The sequence below is a fragment of the Suncus etruscus genome, chromosome 16, assembly GCF_024139225.1.
Source record: "Suncus etruscus isolate mSunEtr1 chromosome 16, mSunEtr1.pri.cur, whole genome shotgun sequence".
In the NCBI taxonomy this organism is placed as follows: Eukaryota; Metazoa; Chordata; class Mammalia; order Eulipotyphla; family Soricidae; genus Suncus; species Suncus etruscus.
In genome coordinates this window covers 74,383,302-74,406,186 of record NC_064863.1, presented here as the reverse complement: position 1 = coordinate 74,406,186, position 22,885 = coordinate 74,383,302, and the positions used below count along the sequence as shown (strand labels likewise).

The window sequence follows — 22,885 nt, the reverse complement described above, 5'->3', positions numbered from 1 at the left end:
ATCTGCATAAGTGAAGTTGCCCTCTTCCGTTTTAATATGGATATCCTTAATACCTTTTTCTTGCCTACTTGCTATGGCAAGGACTTCTAATACTATATTACATAGTTGTGCTGAGCGTGGGCAACCTTGTTCTTGCATCTGATATTGGAGAAGCTTTTCAGTGTCTCACCATTGAGTACAATGTGTATTGTGGGTTTGTGGAAAACGGCTTTAACTATGTAGAAGAAAGTTTCTTCAACTACCCTTTTACTGAGTTTAAAATATGTCATAAATGGGGCCGACGAGGTGGCGCTAGAGGTAAGGTGTCTGCCTTGCAAGCACTAGCCAAGGAAGGACCGCAGTTCGATCCCCCGGTGTCCCATATGCCCCCCCCCCCCCAAGCCAGGGGCAATTTCTGAGCGCTTAGCCAGGAGTAACCCCTGAGCATCAAATGGGTGTGGCAAAAAAAAAAAAACAAAAAAATATCATAAATGAATGTTAACTCTTGTCAAATGCTCTCTCTGCACTTATTTTTTGATAATATGATTTTTATTTGTATTGATATTGTGTGTTGTGTTGATTGACTTGAATATATTATCTTTGTATCCCTGGGATGAATTCTTCCTGGGATGGTATAATCTTGAATTCATTTTGCTAATATTTTTTTGAGAATCTACACATTTATATTCATCAGATATACTGGTCTTTAGTTTTTCTTTGATTTTGATTTTTTTTTTTAATCAGGGTAATGTTTGATAGAAAGTTGGAGGATTCTAGTTTCTTCAACTTTCTGAAAGAGGTTGAAACCCTTTAAGGGTTTGGAAAAATTCACAAGTAAATTCATCTGGGCCTATGTTTTTGCTTTGGGAGTTAGTAATTGGCTTTTTTAAGTGCTTTTTTTCCTTGATTCAACCTTGGGAGGGTAAAGGTGTTCAAATCTTTATCCAATTCATCAAGATTTTCCACTTTCATAGCATAAAGATGTTCAAAGTAATCCCTGATGATCTTTTGAATTTCCATGTTACATGATGTGACCATCTCCCCTTTCATTTCTGTATTTGTTAAGGCTTTCTCTCTTTCTGTGTGAGTCTTGCTAATGGCTGTATCACATCCACCCCACTCACTACTTGGTTAACTCTGCTTGTGAGCAATCTGTTTTAAATGTTTACTCTTTTAAATATTTACTGTAGGTGCCTAGAGGAATAGACTTGCCAGCTCACAGGGTAGTCCCGTGTGAAACTCAGAAATTGCCATACTGTTTGTTGTAGCAACTCTTCAGTTTTTTTTATCCCCATTTACAGTGCAGAAAGGAATTCTGCTTTCTCCACATTCTCTTGCCAACACTTTTTTTTTGAAATGTGTTTTATAACAGCTATTCTAAGTAGATATACAGAGGGAATATCTCACTGTACTTCTGGTATACTTTTTGAAATACATGCTCAATGGCCTTTTGTAACTGTTGTTGACATATTTATGCAAGTTTTACTTCTTTTAAAGTTGTGTGACCTCTGTGTGGGATTTTCTGAGTTCTTTTTTATCCTATACAATAAATTTGTATCCGTTGTTTCCTGCCTCAAGTCTAAGGACATGAAGCATGAAAACCATTGCTCTAGTCATAGGTGTGATAGGCAGATCCTTTTTTCTTTCTGTGACTTGACCTTTCTAGATAATGCCCTTTGATACGCAAAAGATTTTTTGCTTTGTTTTTATTTTCAATTTGTTTTGGTCATGCTGGGATGGATCCCAGCCTCAAATATGCAGAACAAGTAAGTGCGATATATCACTGAGCCATAGCCCTCGGTCCCCACGGAAAATTGTAATTTTATTAAATTTAATGTTCTACATTTAGGAAATCTACATTTTCCATGGTTGCCTATATGTTGCTATATTCACAATTTTATATTTTCTTGTAGGAGTTGTATAGTTTAAGCTTTTAAAGTAAGGAGACCCATCTTAAGATAACTTTATTGGGGCCGGGAAGGTGGCGCTAGAGGTAAGGTGTCTGCCTTGCAAGCGCTAGCGTAGGACGGACCGAAGTTCGATCCCCCGGCGTCCCATATGGTCCACCCAAGCCAGGAGCAACTTCTGAGCACATAGCCAGGAGTAACCCCTGAGCATCAAATGGGTGTGGCCCCCCAAAAAAAATAACTTTATTAATTTACACGGGGTATGACCCTAGTTATTGTAACAACAGTAGGGGAAAAGAAGGTGAACAAACAAGTATGCAAATATATCTGTATATAATAGAAACATTTAAAAAATTTTTTATTTATATTTGGTCATACTGAAATGCTGCTCAGGACTTACTCATCGCTATGTGCTCAGGGATCACTTCTGGCAGGGCTCAGGATATGGCAGGGCTCAGAATCTGGCAGGAATCGGGTTATGTGATATCTGATTGAAACTGGGTTGGCTACATGCAAGACAAGCACCCATACTATCTTTCTGGCCCCATATTAGAAGCATTTTAAAAGCACAAATTAAGAATGCTAACAATTGGGGCCGGCGAGGTGGCGCTAGAGGTAAGGTGTTTCTGCTTTGCAAGCACTAGTCAAGGAAGGACTGCGGTTCGATCCCCGGTGTCCCATATAGTCCCCCCAAGGCATGGGCAATTTCTGAGCACTTAGCCAGGAGTAACCCCTGAGCATCAAATGGGTGTGGCCAGAAAAACCAAAAAAAAAAAAAAAAAGAATGCTAACAATTGCAATTAAAAAGGAAACATTTGGGCAGGGGCGATGACTCCAAGATCAGAAGCAAATTTTTTGCATGTAAGACACCCAAGAATCACAACGGATGATTCACAGTACCACCATTTGTGGGACTCCCGTACAAAAGAAGAAAACATCTAGGAGCTTGAGAGCCATGAACTTGGCTGGTTTCTATCTTTGGCACTCCATGTGGTTCCTTGAAACCATTTAAGAGTAGGCTGAGTATAAGGGCCGGAGAGATAGCACAGCGGCATTTGCCTTGCAAGCAACCGATCCAGGACCAAAGGTGGTTGGTTCGAATCCCGGCGTCCCATGTGGTCCCCCGTGCTTGCCAGGAGCTATTTCTGAGCAGATAGCCAGGAGTAACCCCTGAGCATCCCTTGGTGTGGCCCAAAAACCAAAAACCAAAAAAAAAAAAAAAAAAAAAAAAAAGGAGCGCCCAAGCTAACTTAGCACTTTGAGCCCACCTAACAGAAAAAGAGGAGGCTGAGTATAAAGTTGGAGTAAGTTCTGACAAATGAAGGAGAAAAATGGGGAAAATTAACATAAGAATCAAAATAATGTTGTTTGTTTAGTTTTGGTTTGGTTTTGGTTTTTGGATTTGGTTTTTGGGTCACACCCAGCAGCGCTTAGGGGTTACTCCTGGCTCTACATTCAGAAATTGCTCCTGGCAGGTTCGGGTGACCAAATGGGATGCCGGGATTTGAACCACTGTCCTTCTGCATGGGAGGCAAATTTACCTCCATGCTATCTCTTCCAGACCCAAAATAAAGTTGGTCTTGACAGATTTATTCCATTTGACATGGATTAAATGGAATAAAATAGGTGCCCCACCCAAACCCACACAGAAATTTTCGTCTGATTTTGCAACCAGGCGGGTCAGATCCATTCCGTGAGAAGGGACAGCTTTGTCTTAAATAGCTAGAAAACTTGTGTGCCCCCCTTGTAAAAAGAACAACATTAAATTAGACCTATAAATCATACCTCAAGTCCTGGGGGTAATATAGCAATGTAAAATTATATTTACAGAATGGTTAAAAATAATGAAATTTGCCATTTTTAGTTTCAGAAGTAGTCCATTTAATGAAACTATTTAGTGAGGATCATTTTTAATAAAGAGCTTGGAGCTAGACTTGAATGACTGTGCATTGGGCTCTTTTTAATGTTTCATTGAACATAATTGTCTGAATATGCTGCTGATTTTTTTTTTAATTTGAAAGATACACAGCAGTTTAGGTTTTCCTTTTTTTCTTTTTCTTTTTTTGTGTCACGCCCATCATTGTTCAGGGGTTACTCATGGCTCTGCACTCAGAAATCACCCCTGGCAGGCTAGGGACCATATGGTATGCCGGGATTTGAACCACTGTCTGTCCTGGATTGGCCATGTGCAAGGCAAATAAATGTCCTACCCCTGTGCTGTCTCTCCGGCCCTCGGTTTTTCTTTTATTCTAAATATTTTTATATTGCTGTGATTTTCCTTTTTAGGGTAATGATGGCATTTCATTTCAAATATAGTCACACGTTCTATTTTTTACCTTCTTTATTTCCAAACTAAATGACTGCAGTATCTAACTATCTGAATTATAGGATGTTTCCTGGAGCCTGTTTTCATATGACAGCAAGAGTCTTTTGTAGAGTGCTAATCTGACTCCTTTGTCTTAGTCTTTCCCAGCCTAGGAAAAAGCTCTGGGTCTGACATACAGTGCCTTTCTTTACTCCACTGCTACTTTCTTCTCTTCTCTCTTGTTCATGCCATAACTTTTTTTTTTGGGGGGGGGGGGAGGGTTCACACCCAGCAGCGTTCAGGGGTTATTCCTGGCTCTATGCTCAGAAATCGCTCCTGGCAGGCTCGGGGGACCATATGGGATGCCGGGATTTGAACTAATGACCTTCTGCATGAAGGGCAAATGCCTCACCTCCATCTATCTCTTAGGCCCCAACTCTCCATATCTTATTGCTTGCATATAAATCTTCTATCTCCTGTTTCTTTTCTTTCTCTTGAAATCTGATATTGTGTTAAAGGTCTTTAAGTTAGGCCCTGTTTTTACCATTTAAGAATGTTTACTCTTTTCGGATGTTTTTCCCACTATATCTGGAACCGGTAATCAGGGCATATATCAGCTAAATCTTGGTGTTTATTGAATGAATATGAATACCCTAGAACATAGGAACTTAAAAAAATAACACACATTTATGATCTCATATTTCCTGTGGGTCATACACTCAGGAGTGGTTTCACTGAGTAGTTGTGACTTAGAATCTCTCCTGAGGTTCTAGTTAAAGTGTTGACAGAATCCTCACTGGGCCTACTTTGTCTCTCTAGCATGACTCATTCTCGAGGCTGGTGACAGAGGCCTTGGTTTCTTGCTGACTGGCGACAGAAAATGGAGATCCCTATTAGGTGGATCTGTCCTGCACAAGGCTAGTTACTGCTTGTGAAGTGGAAAAAGTTAGTTTATATAGAGACTTCAGAGGAAGTACTTCAAAGAAAAATCACAGTGCCTTTTATTCTATTCCTCAGAAACATGTTGCTAAACAGAACTCACAACTAGGAGAAGTAGAATTAGACTCAATTTTTGAAGTTTTTTTTGAAGGGTACCAAAGAATGTGTGGTTATATTTTCTGATCAGAAATTGAAGATTAAATGATTCTTCTTTGATTTCAACCCCTTGTCGAAATATATTCTGAAAGTATGCTATTATTAAAAATTATTTACTGTTAATACAAACTACAGTATTTGACCATAGAGTAACATGATCACATGTAAATATAATTCTTTATATGAGCTAATTATTGTCTGAATATTCATTATTTATGATCGCTTGCCTGTTAATCAAATGGAACATTGTACACCTTTTGACTCAGTCTATGTGTGAATCAAGAATCTATGTGTGTGATCTATATTTATAAAAAAACTTGTTACTAAGGCACTTGAAACTAATTGTATAAAAATTAAAGTCTTTTTAGCCTAATATGTAGAACTTAATTATTCAAGAAGGATTTGAGTCCCTAATATACTCCTGATATTTTCTAGGTACTGGGAATGTGTTGATAAAAATGGTGGAAATGCCCCTCATTCGTTGTCACTGTATAGCATAAATAATTCTGTGAAAGATTTGTAATGCACTTTGGTCACAATAAAAATTTATTTAAAAAAAAAACCCAAAAATAGTTTTATCATGATCATTTGGAGAACTAGATAATAAACGATAAATAGATATTTGCTTTAGTGGTAAGTGCTTCTGGGCAAGAAATGAAGAAGGTATGGTAACAGAGAACTATGAGAAGACAGAAGTGCTTGTTTATTGTAAGGAAGAAGCTTGTTAGGGAAGGTGACCTTGACTCAAAGCACTGAATGAGCTCTCCTGCCAGAAGCTTGTAGGAAAGGGGAACATGGCTGCAGTATGAACAGTTGTTTTATGAGCACTTGATAGCCTGCCTAGAGATGTCCAGGAGCAGAAGGGATGAAGCCTGAGAGGTAGATCCTGTTATTTAGAGTGTTGTACACTCTAAGGCCATGATAGTATGGTTTTTCTTCAACATATTTAAAACATTTAGAGGTTTTTTTTTTTGTTTGTTTGTTTCTCTTTTTCTTTTTATCCAATTGGAAGGATTTTGAAGTTATGTATCACGTTTGTGCTCACCTCAGAGTGCCCCCCCAACCCTGGCACTTTAGCAGGAAAGAAAGAGATAATAGAGGAAGTCAATAATTGGTAAATTATGAGGAAGTTTAGTATAAAGAGGTGGAAGCTTGAAGTAAAGGAATAGAACTGAAGGGTGGATTTGAGATCTAGTTTCTAGGTAGAACTATTGGAATAGCATCAAGTATGAGGAAGCAGAAACATAAGAATGGTATATAACTTTCTGAGTTTGGGTCAACTAGAAAATGCTTAAATGAGATTGGAGGTCAATGAGAAGGAAAAATAGACATTTACTTTTGCCTTGGTTAATTTTGTGCTATCCAAAAAGTCATCTAGAGGATATCTCAGAAGGCAGATAGTCCTGAGGGAACAGATAAAGAAGAGATAGGCAGATGGTATGTTAAGTTGTGGGATGATGCCATTCTTTCTAGGAAGAGAATTCCTGAGGACTTACTGTCTTTCCAGCCTCTTAATTGGTAGAATTCTTGCTTAATTTTAAAAAGTAAAAGAAAACTCCCATCACAAGAAGTTTGGCTATTTCTGTCTAATATGTGTGCTTGATGTTTTCATTGTTTTATTAGAATAGTGGTGCTGACGAGAAATAAGTTTAAATCTTCATCAGGCTACTTGTTGAGATATTAAGTGAATGAATGAGAAAGCACTTACCAGCGAGCTGTGTGACCTTGGGATTTTTTTTTCTTGAGCCTGTTTCTGCATCTGCTAGAGCAGATAAATACAGTGATGGTTTGATAATTTAAAGTATTTATTTATCTGAAGTAATTAGGCCAGTGTGTGGTATTTCAGAATTTTTGGTTTCTTCCTTTCATTGCTGTCATTTGACATACCCTAACAGGGGTCCTCAAACTTTTTAAACAGGGGGCCAGTTCACTGTCCCTCAGACCATTGGAGGGTCTGACTATAGTAAAAACAAAACTTATGAACGAATTCTTATGCACACTGCATATATCTTATTTTGCAATGAAGAAACAAAACAGATACAAATAAAATATGTGGCCCGTGGGCCGTAGTTTGAGGACCACTGCCCTAGAACAAAAGTGCCACCATGAAACAGGTGTTATATATGTCACACACATTCCCATATATTTAGATAAGATAAAATAAAAGAGCTAGAGACATATAACACACTGATATGTGTGAGTAGCATAGCTTCTTTAGTACTTGATAACTATTTGTTAAATGTTCATATGTTGGTTTTTTTTTTTCCTAGCTTCTCTTGGTTATCATAACTTGGCTTTCAAAGCACAAGGTCTAAAAGTAGGAAAATGAATTACAATTCTTAACTCATTTCTTTTTATAAAGTTTTATAATTATGAAAACAGTTTTCAGTGCACCTTAAATTGTTCATTGTCAGAGACAAATCTGGATTGTCTAATATTTGAAGGTAGAAATTCTGTGAGCTTTACTATGATTCTTCATTGATCTTTCATTATTTCAATCTTACCTTTCTCATCTGCACCGCTCTTAGAAAAATTAAAAACCATTGGTTCAAACAGACTGCATTGTGCTGCTGTGAATGTTCGTGTGTCTGCTGCTCTTAATGCTCCATTACTTTCAACTGTGTGGTCATATCTGATGCCAGAAGAAAAACATTCATGGCACTTACATATATTTTCCTATTTTCTGCTATCAGTTCAGTTTCCACTCTATTTGGGAAGGATTGAAAAAAATGGTAGAATAGGGCTTACCTAGCTCCTCCACACCGGATATCTTTTAAAACCTTAAATTTTTCTCTATTAATATTTCTTGGGTCTTACAGATATTAGTAGAGTGTTACAGATACACCTCTCCACGCCATCCCTTCATCTTCCCTGCAGTAAACAAAGAAGCCCTGGGGACTCTCCCAGTGATTCACTGTGGGCTGGAGGATGCCATCTCCAGTGGCAGAGGTGGCACTGGCATCTCCAGTGAAGAAGAGTGCCATCTTCAATGCCAGGGATTGATTACCTGGTTCCATTGAGTTGCTCCTTCAGTTCCATGGCTGCACTCAAGTGATGCACAGGGATTCAACTGGAGTTGACTCTCTTTAAAGTAGGCTCTTAATCCCTGTACTATTTTTCTGGCCATTAATTAACTAATTAGTTAATTAATTAATTTTTGGTCACATCTAGTGATGCTTAAGACTAACTCTTGCTCTGAGCTCAAGAATCACTAATGGGGGCTGAAGAGATTAGTATAACCACCAGCACAATATGGGCACCTAATACTTTGATAATCCTAAAATCTTCCTTGCTCTGTTACTTATAGTTAGTTAGATTCTTCTTTAACTTAATATATCTTCATTAGTAGTTTTTCTTTTTTAAGAATGATAAAATTATAAAACCAGACTCATGAAGTAGGTAGATATTTTATTTATTTTCTGAAAATAAATTTTGAGACATTTTATTTAATTACTTATGAGATTGTATTATAAGGTAAACCATAAATTATATTATTATATATAAATATATATAAATTATATTATTATAAATTATCTTATAAGGTAAACTATAACCATAAATTCCCATTGCTTAACATTAAATAAGAGACAGTCAATAGAGAGTTTTCAGAAAATAAATATAAATAAATAAATGATTATGAGATTGCCTTTGACAATGATCGAAGTTATTGTCAGATATTAAGTTTGTTCATATTTATTGTTGAGTTATATACGTATTCCTGTTTGTATAGCCATTAACCTATTGAAGAACTTTGAACTGTTCTTACTCCTTTGGTCATAATGTAATTTTTTAAATTATTTTTGGTACCACTTTATGGTCAGTCCCAACTCGAGATTCATATTTTGCTCTTGGAAGTTCCCAGGTTATTACATAGGTACCTGGTATCAAACTTGAGAATGCAACTGCAGAACATGGCTTAGCCCATTGAACTCTCCGGTACTCACAATGAATTGAGTTACTCTAAACTTTTGTATAGGCACTAGAGAGGTAGTTCAGGGATTAAAGTTCTTGCCTTATTTACTTACTTATTTTATTTGGATTGACTGAGCAGGAACATCCTGAGCACAAGAGCCAGGAGCAGCTCCCAGCACCACGGGCTATGACATATAAATCTATATTTTTTGGTTTGGTTGTCAAAATCAGTTCTCATATTACTTCTTTTTATATGCTCAGGGAATCACTCATGGCTATATCTGGGGACAATTTGTAGTTCCTAGGATTAAACCAGACTGACAAGTGCAAGATAGTACAGTCCTGCTCATTGTACTATAGGTCCATTCTCCCTTCTCATTATATTAAGAAATCAAACATTTTTGTGGTCATAAGTTATCTATCTTAATGCAGGATTACCTTTTTTTCTGTAAAAGACTGGTAAACCTATAATTTAGGCTCTGGAATTTATGTTTCACTTCTTTTATTATGAGTATGAAAGTAGCTGGGAATGCTGAGATAATACAGTGGCCTAATACGTAGCCAACCTAGGTTTATTACCAACATCCTATATAGTCCCTTAGCACCATCAAGAGTTATTCTTAAGTGAAGAGCCAGGAGCTATTCTGAGTATCACTAGATGTTGCCAAATATATATAAGTAAACAGATAAGAACATAAAAAAAAAGCCTTTATAAAAACAAGAAAGCAGGAAATGACATAAATGAAAGGATCTGACTGTATCCAAGATTTGATGAGACAGGTGAAGCAGAAATGGTTCCTGGCCATAATTGGCTAATTCTTTTCATATAGTAAATACCGAGGACAGTGACTACCATGTAAATTTAAAAGTATAAATTTTCCTTAATGAGAAATGATCAAACTCCTAGATTTTAGAACACAATTGAATAATATTTAAATTATGGAATATTAATGAACAAAACAAAATTCAGACATTAAGTTCACAAGTTAGGATCATAGCCTAATCTTTTCTGACCTGAGGATCTGTTTGTTTTCGTTAGTGGAGACAGATATCCTGACAGTGCTAAGTAGTGGGGAGCAAAGCCTGGAAATAATTCTGCTTGGATGTGTTTGGTCTGGTGATGCCGTACTGCTCAGGCCCACTGGTTTGGGGGCTACCTCATTGTCTCCTTAGTGATACCATAGCTGGTGAGGACGGGTGTTTAGTCCTAGGAACTGAATTTGTGATCTCCTTGTGTAAGTGATGAATACCTCTATTTTTTTTCTCATATTTCTATGTGGTCTGTGACTCACAATGATTTTTTTTTCTTAGTTTTTTTTTTTTTTTTTTATGTTACTTTACACTTGTATGTTGGGACATCTCAGGTAGAGTCTTTCATAGGAGTCTATTAGGAACAAGCAACCACAGTGAGAGCTACTAGATTTTATCATCAAATAGTTGATTTTATCCAGAAATTGAGTGCACTTGGATAGGTAGCTATCTAATTGTGGCATGAAGTCGGTTTAGAAGAGTTCATTTGTTATTTAATACAGGTTTATTCATATTGGGAACTCACCATTATGTGAGTTGACATTTATGTGTGTACATTTTTGGTGACAAGTTAGACATCGAACTTAAAGTTTATGTCAGCGTCCTTTGGAGTTTTTCTAATAAGCAGCATCCAATTGTTGTTGGCAGAATGCTGTTGTTTTTGTCATGTTTTTTTCCTGTTGGATGATGGGGCTACGAGGGCTTCTTTGCCCTTCTGAGGATGGCCATCATGTGGAGAGTAAACCAGCAGGTCCTGTCATGGCAACATGCCCACCTTTTGAGCTATGTCCAGGTCCCTGGGATTTAACTCAACAATGACTTCTTCTAAAAATTGCCTAAGAAGAGACCAGAGTTATAGCACAATGGTAGGGCATTTGCTGTGGATGCTACTGACCCAGGACTGACCGAGGTCACTCCCTGACATAGCATATATCCCCAAGCCTGCCAGGAGTGGTTTTTGAGCCAGGAGTAACCCCTGAGCATCAATCCTGGTGTGGCCCAAAAAACCAAACAAACAAAAAATTGCTTAAGAGGGGCTAGAGCAATAGCACAGTAGGTAGATCATTTGTGTTGCCTGCAGTCAACCCAGGTTTGATTCCTGGCATCCCATATGGTTCCTGAGCTTGTTAAAAGTCATTTCTGAGCTCAGCGCCTGGACCAGTAACCCCTGAGTGCCCCTGGGTGTGGCCCAAAACCCCTCAAAAAATCACCTAGATGTCATAGACTAGAGTATATAAGGTTTTGGAATTGAGTTTTTGATTTGTTGTTTTGTTATTTTGGACTACACTTGTGGTACACAGGAATAACTAATGGCTCTGTGCTCACAGATCACTCTTGTTGGGCTTGGGGGACCATTTAGGTGCTAGGGTTTGAATCCATGTTAGCCATGTGCAAAGTAAGCACCCTACCTGCTGTACATCCAGCATCTGGAGTTTTGTGTGTGTGTTTGATATCAAGCCTGGCTTTGTCTAGTTAGTACATCTTTCTGTGACAGTTGAAATGTTCTAATGGGAAAGTCATAAGCTATTGAATGCTTTCGACATGGCCAGTACAACTGAGGAGTGTGTGTGTGTGTGTGTGTGTGTGTTTGATTGTGTGTGTGTTTAATTCACTGTAACTAGGAACTGAAGAGAGAGTACAGAGATAGGATGCTTACCTTGTATTCAGTTGGTCTGGATTCTATCCCTGCAACCACCAGGTATGGCTAAAAAACAAAATAAAGAAACCAAACAAATAGATAAATTTAGTGTAAATTAATCTGAAACTATTGCAAATCAGCCCTTGATGAGGTTGACTGATGGAGGGATGGAGGAGAATGAGGCCTTTCTCCTCTAACTTGGACCACACGTCTGTTACCCTGGTCAGCCGGCAGTTCTGAGGTGAATGCGGTGGGAAGAAAGCCATCAGGCAGTCAGGCTTCTGAAGAAAACAGCTCTGTATTCTGTGAAGAGGCCGAAGCGAAAGGCCTAAGAATAGGCCCCAGGAAAAAAGCCCCTCACCTTCCACAGACCCTAGCTTTTATGCCCCAGAATCAGGTACCATTCAATGGTGGGATCAGATAACACCCAATGGTGGGAGCAGAATTAGGTACCACCCTAGGGTGCGAGCAGAATGCCAGGTCACACCCTAGGGTAGGGCACAATCACCAATCAGGGTAGGGTCAGTAACGTAATAATCCCATAAAAATGTTTACATATACAACATGAAACTTCATTTAAATAGTCATTTATGGTTCATGGTTGCCATGCTGGGCATCACAGACCTCAGTTTTTCCATGTTCCTAGGTTAAAATCCTATAAAAGAAGTCCTAGATAGAACAATCTGCAATATTGTTCACATCATTTTGAATTTTATATACAGAATCTGTGAGTCTGTGAATCTGCTTTGTTCGTTATTAAATTAAATTCTAGTTTGTCTGTCTGTTTTTGTCTGTTTGTTTGTTTTGAATTTTGGGCCACACTTGGTGGCGCTCAGGGGTTACTCCTTGCCCTGCGCAGGAGGTCCTCCTGGCAGGCTTGAGGGACCATATGGGATGTCAGGAATCGAATCCAGATCTGTCCTGGGTCGGCAGCATGCATGCTATCCCTCCAGCCCAGTTTGTCTATCTTAAAGTGTGTCATTTCTTGGGGTTGGAGTGATGGTACAATGGGTAAGGTGTCTGCTTTGCTCAAGACCAGTCTAGGTTTAAACTGCAGCATCTCATATGGTTCAGGTCCTAAGCCCACCAGGATTGATTTCTGAGTGCAGAAACACAAGTAACTCCTGATTACCTCCAGATGAAAGAAGGAAGGAAGGAAGGAAGGAAGGAAGGAAGGAAGGAAGGAAGGAAGGAAGGAAGGAAGGAAGGAAGGAAGGAAGGAAGGAAGGAAGGAAAGAAGGAAGGGAGGGAGGGAGGGAGGAAGGAAAGAAGGAAGGAAGGAAGGAAGGGAGGAAGGGAGGGAGGGAGGAAGGAAGGAAGGAAGGAAGGAAGGAAGGAAGGAAGGAGAAAGAAAGGAGGGAGGGAGGGAAAGAATGGGGGAGAAAAACGATTAAAACCACCTTAAAAGAAAGATGAGAGAAACAACTAAAACCACCCTAAAGCAAAATGTGTGTGAGAGAGTGAAAGAAAGAACGAAAGAGAGAAAGGGAAGGAAGGAGGGAAGGAGGGAGGAAGGAAGGAAGGAAGGAAGGAAAAGGAGGGAGGGAGGGAGGAAGAAAGGAGGAAGGAAGGAAGGAAAGAAGGAAGGAAGAAGGAAGGTAGGAAGGTAGGTTGGTTCGGTCCCCTGTGGCTCCTTCCTCCCTGCCTGCCTGCCTGCCTGCCTCCCTCCCTCCCTCCCTCCCTCCCTCCCTCCCTCCCTCCCTCCCTCCCTCCCACCCTCCCTCCCTCCCTCCTTCCTTCCTTCCATCAGCAAGCACCCTACCTGTTGTGCTATTGCTTCAGTCCCCTAGTGCGCTATCTCATCAGGTTTGTCCTGGGTTGTTGCTAAATTTGCCCAGAGTATGAGCTGAAGACCTATGGATAGTTGTACTTTACCCATTGGAGCCCTTTGTGAACCTCTGTAAACAATGCCTTGATTCTGACAGGATTAAAGTGGATTCTGGAGTCAGAATTGCCCTTCGTTGATTACCCATGTTCAGCCAGTGCTGAGAATACCTCAGCAAGGGATATTAGTCAACCTGAGCTAACTTTGTGAATTAAAATGTTATGAACTAGAGACTAACTGATTGTCTTTTCCTACCTTTTTCTAGTTGGAGACCTGATTTCACGTCTTGAGTGAAATACCATCAGGGGAATGGACCCCTTTGTGGTCAGACATTCAGAATCCATTATCCGAGGAAGTCCCTGAAGGTTAGTGTGCGGGGAGAGAAACTAGTGGGGTTTTAAAATATTCTTTAGTGCCATTCCATTTGTCCATAGAAATTCATTTTTGTAATTTTATTTTATTTCATATTTTGTTTTGAGAACCATACTCTGCTATGGTTGGTGCTAATTCTTGACCCAGCTCAGGTCACAAAGTATATGGTACCAGGAATCAAGCCTGAGTCTGAAGCAAGCTAGCTTCTTCACTTCTCTCAGGCCCAACTTTTAAAACTGACTGTATTTTTTTGGATATTACCATTATAAATCTGATTACAACGTATTGTGAAATGCCGGACATTTCTTTCAAGGAATTATTATTTATTAATTTAAGTTTAAGTTTTGGTTTGGGCCACACCTGTTGGTACCCAGGACTTATTCCTGACTCTGTGCTCAGGGATTCTAGCAAGGTTTGGGAAACCATATATGGTTCTGGGATTGAACCTAGGTCAGCCACATGCAAGACAAGTATGTGTACTCACTGTACTATCACTCTAGTCCCCTAAGTATTATTTTTAGTTGGCTATTTAAGGAAGCTCTCTGAATTTGTGTATCTATTTGCTTATACAGATATATATCTTTGTAGAATTATTCAGAAATATTAAGATGATTGACTCTGGGGAAGTACACAAGATATGTACTTTTTGGTGGGATATTTACTTTGAGTCTGTTCTTTGATATATTTCTTTTTAAATCCCATGCATACATTTCAGAACTCTAAAGGGTGCCATTTATTTATTTATTTATTTATTTATTTATTTATTTATTTATTTTGGTTTTTGGGTCACTCTCGCCAGCGCTCAGGGGTTACTCCTGGCTCTACGCTCAGAAATCACCCCTGGCAGGCTCTGGGGACCATATTGGATGCTGGGATTTGAACCACCGACCTTCTGCATGCAAGGCAAATGCCTTACCTTCATGCTATCTCTCTGGCCCCTAAAGGGTGCCTTTTAAAATAAATTTTAGGGGCCGGAGAGATAGCATAGAGGTAAGGCGTTTACCTTTCATGCAGAAGGTCATCGTTTCGAATCCCGGCGTCCCATATGGTCCCCCGTGCCTGCCAGGAGGGATTTCTGAGCACTGAGCCAGGAAAAACCCCTGAGCACTGCCGGGTGTGACCCAAAAACCACAAAAAAAAAAATAAAAATAAATAAATAAATTTTATAGTTAATAATTTTGTCCTACTTCAAAAAATAGCAAAAACCTCAATCATTAAAATGAAAGCTTTGCTTAATAATTGGTACAATATTTATTTCTTGCTTGGGATATGTTGTTTATTTGGATACATCTGCTTTATCTTCTTTTGCTTTATTCTCTTATGACTTTTAGTTGCATCATTCCCATATTATATCTTCTTTATCTTTTCCACTTGTTTTTATTCTTTCTTTGCTCTTTCCCTTAGTTGCACAACCATTCTTCCACTAAAAACAGGTTAGAAATTGGAGTAATATTTATCTGTTTTCCCTTGATTCTGAACAACATACAAGATCCAGATTTTTCTTTTTATTTATTTATTTATTTATTTATTTATTTTATTTTATTTTATTTTATTTTTGCCACACCTGGTGGTGCTCATGGATTACTTTTGGTTCTGGAATCAGAGATCACTTCTGTCAGGCTTAGGGAACATATGGGATGCTGAGGATTGAATCCAGGTCTGTCTCTGGCAGGCTGCATGTAAGACAAATGCCCTACCGATGTGCTTTATCACTCAGGGCCCAAGACCCAGATTTTTAATACTTTATTGATAGTGTGTTTGCAGACACTTTTACCTCTGCTGAGCTGGCCAATATCATTGAGGAATCTTTCAGATACTCATGCTGCATCTCAAATACTATTTACAAATATTTTCTAAAGTTATATTACACTGTTGCTCAATGGGTATTTATTGTTACCCCGATAAATAAAGCCTCTAGTGCTTCATCCAGTTCTACCAATTCTATCAGTTCTCATCACCGCATTTACCCCTTACCATATTCTCCAGCTGTGCTAACAGTCTAGCAGGACACAGAGAGTGCATTCCATCTTGTTCTTTATATTCTGCTTATTTATTATTCATTATAGCACTTAGCACATTACTTCTATAATGTCTTTAGCCTATTCATGAGCTCTTAAAACATTTTTTTTTCGCCAAGTGGGTGGGTGCCTGTCTCAGCTGTGTGTGTGTGTGTGTGTGTGTGTGTGTGTGTATGTGTGTGTGTGTAACTTTTTTCTTTTTTCTTGAAAAGCAGTAAGTAGGCTGAATAAGTTTGGAAACCTCTTTTCTAATCTGATCCATTTATCTATTACTAATATCTCATAGAGGGGCCAGAGCTGTGGCGCAGAGTGGTAAGGCATCATCTGCCTTTCTGGCGCTAGCCTAGGACAGGCCGCAGTTCTATCCCTGGGCGTCCCCCAAGCCAGGAGCAATTTCTGAGCTCATAGCCAGGAGTAACCCCTGAGCGTCACAGGGTGTGGCCCCCAAAAAACAAACAAACGAAAAACCTCACAGAGGACTAGTTTCAAAAAAATATATAACATATAGAATTTTTATATTCTTGCTTTAAAATCATTTGAACTCACTAATTCAGTAATTGTTAATAGATAGCTTAGCCATAGCAAAACTAAGTTTTTTTTTTTTTTTTTTTTTTTTTTTTTTTGGTTTTTGGGCCACACCCTGTGATGCTCAAGGGTTACTCCTGGCTATGCGCTCAGAAGTTGCTCCTGGCTTCTTGGGGGACCATATGGGATGCCGGGGGATTGAACCGTGGTCCGTCCTAGGCTAGCGCAGGCACCTTACCTCCAGCGCCACCGCCCGGCCCCAGCAAAACTAAGTTTTATAATTATAAAAAATGATTAATGAGGGGCCAGAGAGATGGCGTGGAGGTAAGGTGTTTGCCTTGCATGCAGAAGGTCGGTGGTTCGAATCCTGGCATCCCATATGGTCTCCCAAGACTGCCAGGAATGATTTCTGAGCGTAGAGCCAGACGTAACCCCTGAGCGCTGGCAGGTGGGACCCAAAAACCAAAAAAAAAAAAGAAAAAAAAATAGATTAATATATTTATATAACTATAATTGAGGATTTTTTTTTTTTTTTGGTTTTTGGGCCACACCCGGTAATGCTCAGGGGTTACTCCTGGCTATGTGCTCAGAAGTTGCTCCTGGCTTGGGGGACCATATGGGACACCGGGGGATCGAACCGCGGTCCGTCCAAGGCTAGCGCAGGCAAGGCAGGCACCTTACCTTTAGCGCCACCGCCCGGCCCCAATTGAGGATTTTTTTACGTATTTAAAAGAACTGATATTTTAAAAGTGCCAGTTTACATTTTAGGGGAATGCTACTTATATAAAGATGTTCTATGATAAGCATAAGACATTTTACTATTTGAAGCAGAACCATAATTAGCCTTATCGACAGTCAGAGCTGATAGTTTGAAAGCAGTTTACTTATGATATGTTTTATAGTTTCAACATTTTTGTTATCTTTACTCTACTTGTTTCTTTGTTTTTGATACCTATTTTTGCCATTTATTCTTCCTTATCTTGAATATAGTAGAAATTTACTGTAGTTTCCAGGTTTATATTTTTAGATACTTGAATAAACATTTAAAATAGATTTGGTGCTGATCTCTGCATGTTTTTGTTTTGGAGCCTGGCCCACATCGGTAGGAATGATTGGGTGGTTACCCCAAGGTCTGCTAATGGATCAGGCTTGGGAATCAAATATGGGGTTTATGTATGTAAACGATTAGCTTCTGCCCTATGGCTGGGTTCTTTTTTTTTGGCTTGGGGCTGGGTGTGGGGTAAGGGGTCACATATGGCAGTGCTCAGGACTTATTGCTGGCTCTGTGCTCAGGGATAGCTCCTGGCAGGACTGAAGGGACCATATGGGATGCTGGGGATTGAATCCAGATTGGCCACATGCAAGACAAGTGCCCGACTGGCTGTACTTTCGTTCTGGCTCCTTGATATTAAGATTATAAAGCAGGAGTTATACTTTGTAGATCTCAGTGGCCTATAGTTTCTAAGATTTTCAAATAAGAAAGTCTTTTGATTGAAGTAGAAAATGTAGGGATTGAGAAGTTTAAGTTTTTCACTTCTATAAATGTACAGTTTTAAAGAATGTCTACATTTATCCACAGTAGATAAAGATAAAAAGAATTTCCCTTTTCAAGAAAGTTGAGTTAAAACGTTTGTAGACTGCTCCCCTTAGGAGAGCTAACTGAATCTAACTAAGATTAAAGACTGGGAAAAGAATCTTTTAACTTGAGTAAAATGAGAAAATCACAGTACCCAAAGTCAGACTGCAGGAGCCAGCAGACATTAAACTTTGCAACAAATTGAGGAAGAGTGCAAACCTCTTTGTAAATACGATGGAGCTATCAAGATTTGCTCTCAGGAAAAAGACAGGGGAAAGGCCTTTTCCCTTGTGGATAACAGTCCAGAGCAGTGCCTGGCCTGAGTGAATGCAAAGCAGCTGAAAAGAAATAAACAGTGAATCACAAGGAAGATAAGTCCCAGCTCATAACCCAACACCCCCCACCCCCCCTTGGTCCCTGCTCCAGCCACACAGCTTCATGACAGCCCTTCAGCCATGCACAGCACGTTCTCGCAACAAGCCTTTGATTTTGCCTGCTCCTGAGTCTGGACAATTCTTCCCCTAGAAATTCTTAAGAATTGCTAACTCAGTTCTCAACCTTTCTTGCTGGTGTTAGCTCCTTGGAAAAGCATTTCTTGACAGCAGACTGAAAAAAAAAGTACCCTGGGACCACTTTATTTTCAAAGCCCTCTTTTTTTCCCTGTAGCCTTTTCACCATTTTGCCTAAAGTTTCCTTTACTTTATTTCCCTTTTTCACAAGAGTTGAAGCTCCGTAAGACAAGTACGTAGTTGACTTCTATTTTCCTCTGTTCCTGTGGCCTAGATACAGGAGGTGCCAAATAGGCATTTGTTTAATAAATGATTAGACAAGCACACAGGAATTCTTCTAGTAGGCAATGGACTTAATTCTTATGTATAGAGAGATCCTTTTTGGGAGGCTTAGATAATATTTCATCTAATAACAATAATCGGTTTTTATTTTGCTCCTGCTAAAATTATAATATACATAAAATAATGATATACGATGATAAAAATGATGTAACTATGACATCACATAATGGCACTTACGAAATAATAAATGTTAACTATGTTAACTATGAAATATAAATTTTATTTTTGTTTTGGGTCCATACTCTGCAGTGTCCAGGGCTTATTCCTGTTTCTGCACTCCGGGATTAATCCTGGTAGTGCTTATAGGATCATAGGTGAATCTGGAGATCAAATCTTGGCAAGTCATGTATACTATCTCATTGGCCCAAATGATATAAAGTAATATTTTTTAAAATAATTGAGTATTTGACATCCTATTAAATATTATGTCTAGTAGTTACTCTGAATCAGTTGGGTTTGAATTGTGGAGAAAGGAATCCTTTCTAACCTGCTGAAGCTGGAAGATGCTTATTCTAGGGGTTTATAACTGCTGGAAGGTAGGATGAGGCCAGAGAGACTTAAGGCTTCTGGCTGACCCTTTTCAAATGTCTTCCTGTGAGAGCTGCTGCTTTCAGCAGATGGGGCCCCAAAGGGTTAGCAGACTTTGATCTGCAGGCTGACTCTGCCCTCTCCAATTCAGAATGGCCTTCAACTGGTCTTCCTTTTTAGGGGAAGAGAGGGTGGGTTAGACAAGGAGAGGAACACTCAACAAATGGTCATTCTGGAGGGGGTTTCAGTAAGTTATATATGTTATACTTAAAATGTTTTTATCTGTAACAGTATCCTCAGATACAGTGCTAGAAGTAGGTGGGTGGGTTGGTGGGGGTAATAATGCCTTTCTTAGAAGCTGGCTGTTGGTGATATGGGAGTGAAATGGGACGTTGGTAGAGGAGCTAAAGGGATGGTATTGGATCGTTGTAAATTGTTGGAACATTGGAACATTTCATCAAAATTAACTTTCTGTGTGTGTGAAGTAAGGTAGTTTTCATGGGAACTTTATTAGAAAAATGTAACTAAGGGGGGAAAAAAGAGAGAAAACATGTTCAAGAGAGAGTACAGGCTTTTCCAGGGTGGGAATAAGCAAGCAAAGAAACAGAGACAAGCAAGCCAGATACATGTCCAATTGAGAACACAGGCTTGAAGAGCAAGCCAGTTATGTATAACTTTGTAGATCACTGCAATTCAATTAAAAAAAATAAAAGAAGAAGACGTGATGAGAGAAAAAGGAATGTGGAAGAGAGAATAACGGAGGCTCTTGAGACAATGGTGAAGGAGACAGTGGACATTCTAATGGAGGTGTGGAGTTGGAATGTTGTATAATGAAACACTGTCATTATAAATCGGTGTGTAATTGTAAATCACAGTGACTAAAGTAAAAATAAAAAATTTTTTTAAAAAAAGGAAAAATAAAAGGCTTTTATTGATCCCTAGAGACAGCACTGTGGATAAGACATTTGTTCCAGCACCAAATATGGTCCCTCAAACCCTGCCAGGAGTAAGCCCTGAGCACTACTTGGCGTGGCCTGAGAACAAAAACAGAACAAATGGCTTTGCATTTTGAAATGGTGGGAGGAAGAAAAAAGTCAAAGGACAATGTTTTGAGGCAACTTACAGTGTGTGCAGTTCACCTTTCAGGATCCATAAAGTTCTGTTAGAATACAAACAGAGTTATGTACCTATTGTGTTAACTGTGCTAACAAAGATCACAAGGTAAAAATATCTGCTATCTGATCATTACCAAAGTTTGCCAACCCTTGCTCTCAAGTCCACTTTCCCTAGAAGCTCCTGCTGTTGCTTGGCTCTTTAGCTCCACTGCTAGCTGCTGATGCCAGGACCAGCCAGATGGTAGGCCACAGTCTGCCTCCTGCACCCAGGAGGGTAATTACAGTATTTGAGCTCTCTGCTAACATTGCTGCTGAAAAAATGTCAGTGTAAGCAAATGAGTGGTCTCCTCTTCTTTTCCACCAAACGTGGGCAAGTTTGAGTCTACAAGGAATCAAACACATATTTGCATAAGATGTAGGGAAGTCCTGCTGTTTGCTTTTACTGTCTCTGTTACAGAGACTGCTTTTATAATGCATGTTGAGCTTTAATCCCCACTATACCACACACTAGGTCTAAGAACTTGACCCATTTTCCACTTTAGTTCTTTTAAGAAAATAATAATATATATTTCCCTCTATGTGTGAGACTTTGGGTTAGATCCCTGGTTCCACATGAAATAATAAAAATTAAAAAGTGACTATTTGGGGCCAGAGAGATAGCATGGAGGTGTAGGGCGTTTGCCTTTCATGTAGAAGGTCATTGGTTCAAATCCCGGCGTCCCATATGGTCCCCTGTGCCTGCCAGGAGCGATTTTTGAACCTGGAGCCAGAAGTAACCCCTGAGCACTGACGGATGTGACCTACTCCCCACCCCCAAAAGTGACTATTTCCCCTTTCCTTTCTTTGTGTTGATGTGGTGGTGGTGAAGAGTGCATATCCTTCCTTACCTGTGCTACTTGCTTCCTTTGTCCTAGGTTGTAGTCCTCCCTAGGCTCACATACTTCAGTTGTGTCTACCTTGACTGGTAGACCAGAGACTGCATGCTACTTTGGCACCAGGGTTCACAGATAGAAGTGCTACCATGGGGCCCGGAGAGATAGCACAGCGGTATTTGCCTTGCAAGCAGCCGATCCAGGACCAAAGGTGGTTGGTTCGAATCCCGGTGTCCCATATGGTCCCCTGTGCCTGCCAGGAGCTATTTCTGAGCAGACAGCCAGGAGTAACCCCTGAGCACCACTGGGTGTGGCCTAAAAACCAAAAAAAAAAAAAAAAAAGAAGTGCGACCATGGGGCCAGAGAGATAGCATGGAGGTAGGGCATTTGCCCTGCGTGCAGACGGATGGTGGTTCGAATCCCGGCATCCCATATGGTCCCTCGAGCCTGCCAGGAGTGATTTCTGAGTGTAGAGCCAGGAGGAACCCCTGAGGGTTGCCGGGTGTGACTCAAAAACTAAAAAAAAAAAAAAAAGTGCTACCATGATCGCTCTTGGCATGCTGAGTGATGTCAGAAACTAATAGTACTCATCCCACATCCCAGACCCAGAAACACAGAAACATAGTACTATGTCTTGTAGGACATTTGCCTTGCACCTGGCCAACCTAGGTTCAATTCCCAGCACCACATCTGATCTTTTGAACACCTAAGTAATGCCTGAGTACAAAGCCGGGAGTAACTCCTGAGTATCTACATGTGTAGCCTCAAAACAAACAAAAGTACTCAGCCTTGTGGCCGGAGCGATGGTAAAAGCAGTAAGGCATCTACCTTGCATGTGCTAGCCTAGGACAGATCGTGGTTCGATCCCCCAGTGTCCTATATGGTCCCCCAAGCCAGGAGCGATTTCTGAGTGCATAGCCATGAGTAACCCCCTAAATATTGCTGGGTGTGACCACAAAACCAAAAAAAAATTACTCATACACCTACACTTAATTGCTGAAGTCCCTAAGATATACACATTTTAATATTCACAGTCATTGATTTTAAATATAGCTAGTTCTGCTCATTTGTAACTAGGCATTTGATTATTTAAGTGACAGTCCTATGGCATATATTTTGATATTACTTTCTTTTTCTTTTTCTTTTTGGGCCACACCCAGCAGCGCTGAGGAGTTAATCCTGGCTCTGTGTTCAGAAATCACTCCTGGCAGGCTTGATGGATCATACGGGATGCCGGAGATAAAACCTGAGTCCTCTTGGGTCGGCCGCCTGCCGGGCAAACGCCCTACTGCTGTGCTATCACTTGGTCCCCTAGATATTAATTTCTTATGGAACTA

General features: G+C 39.8%; 1 protein-coding gene across 1 annotated transcript in view; it reads left to right on the top strand.

Annotated features, from left to right (window-relative positions):
- The window catches only part of WDFY3 (WD repeat and FYVE domain containing 3), a 301,877-nt gene that overhangs the window by 16,528 nt on the left and 262,464 nt on the right, over nt 1-22,885 (top strand). The window contains exon 2 of the mRNA XM_049790238.1: nt 13,957-14,056. The gene's annotated coding sequence lies outside the window, so the exon portion shown is untranslated. The remainder of the gene's footprint in view (nt 1-13,956; nt 14,057-22,885) is intronic.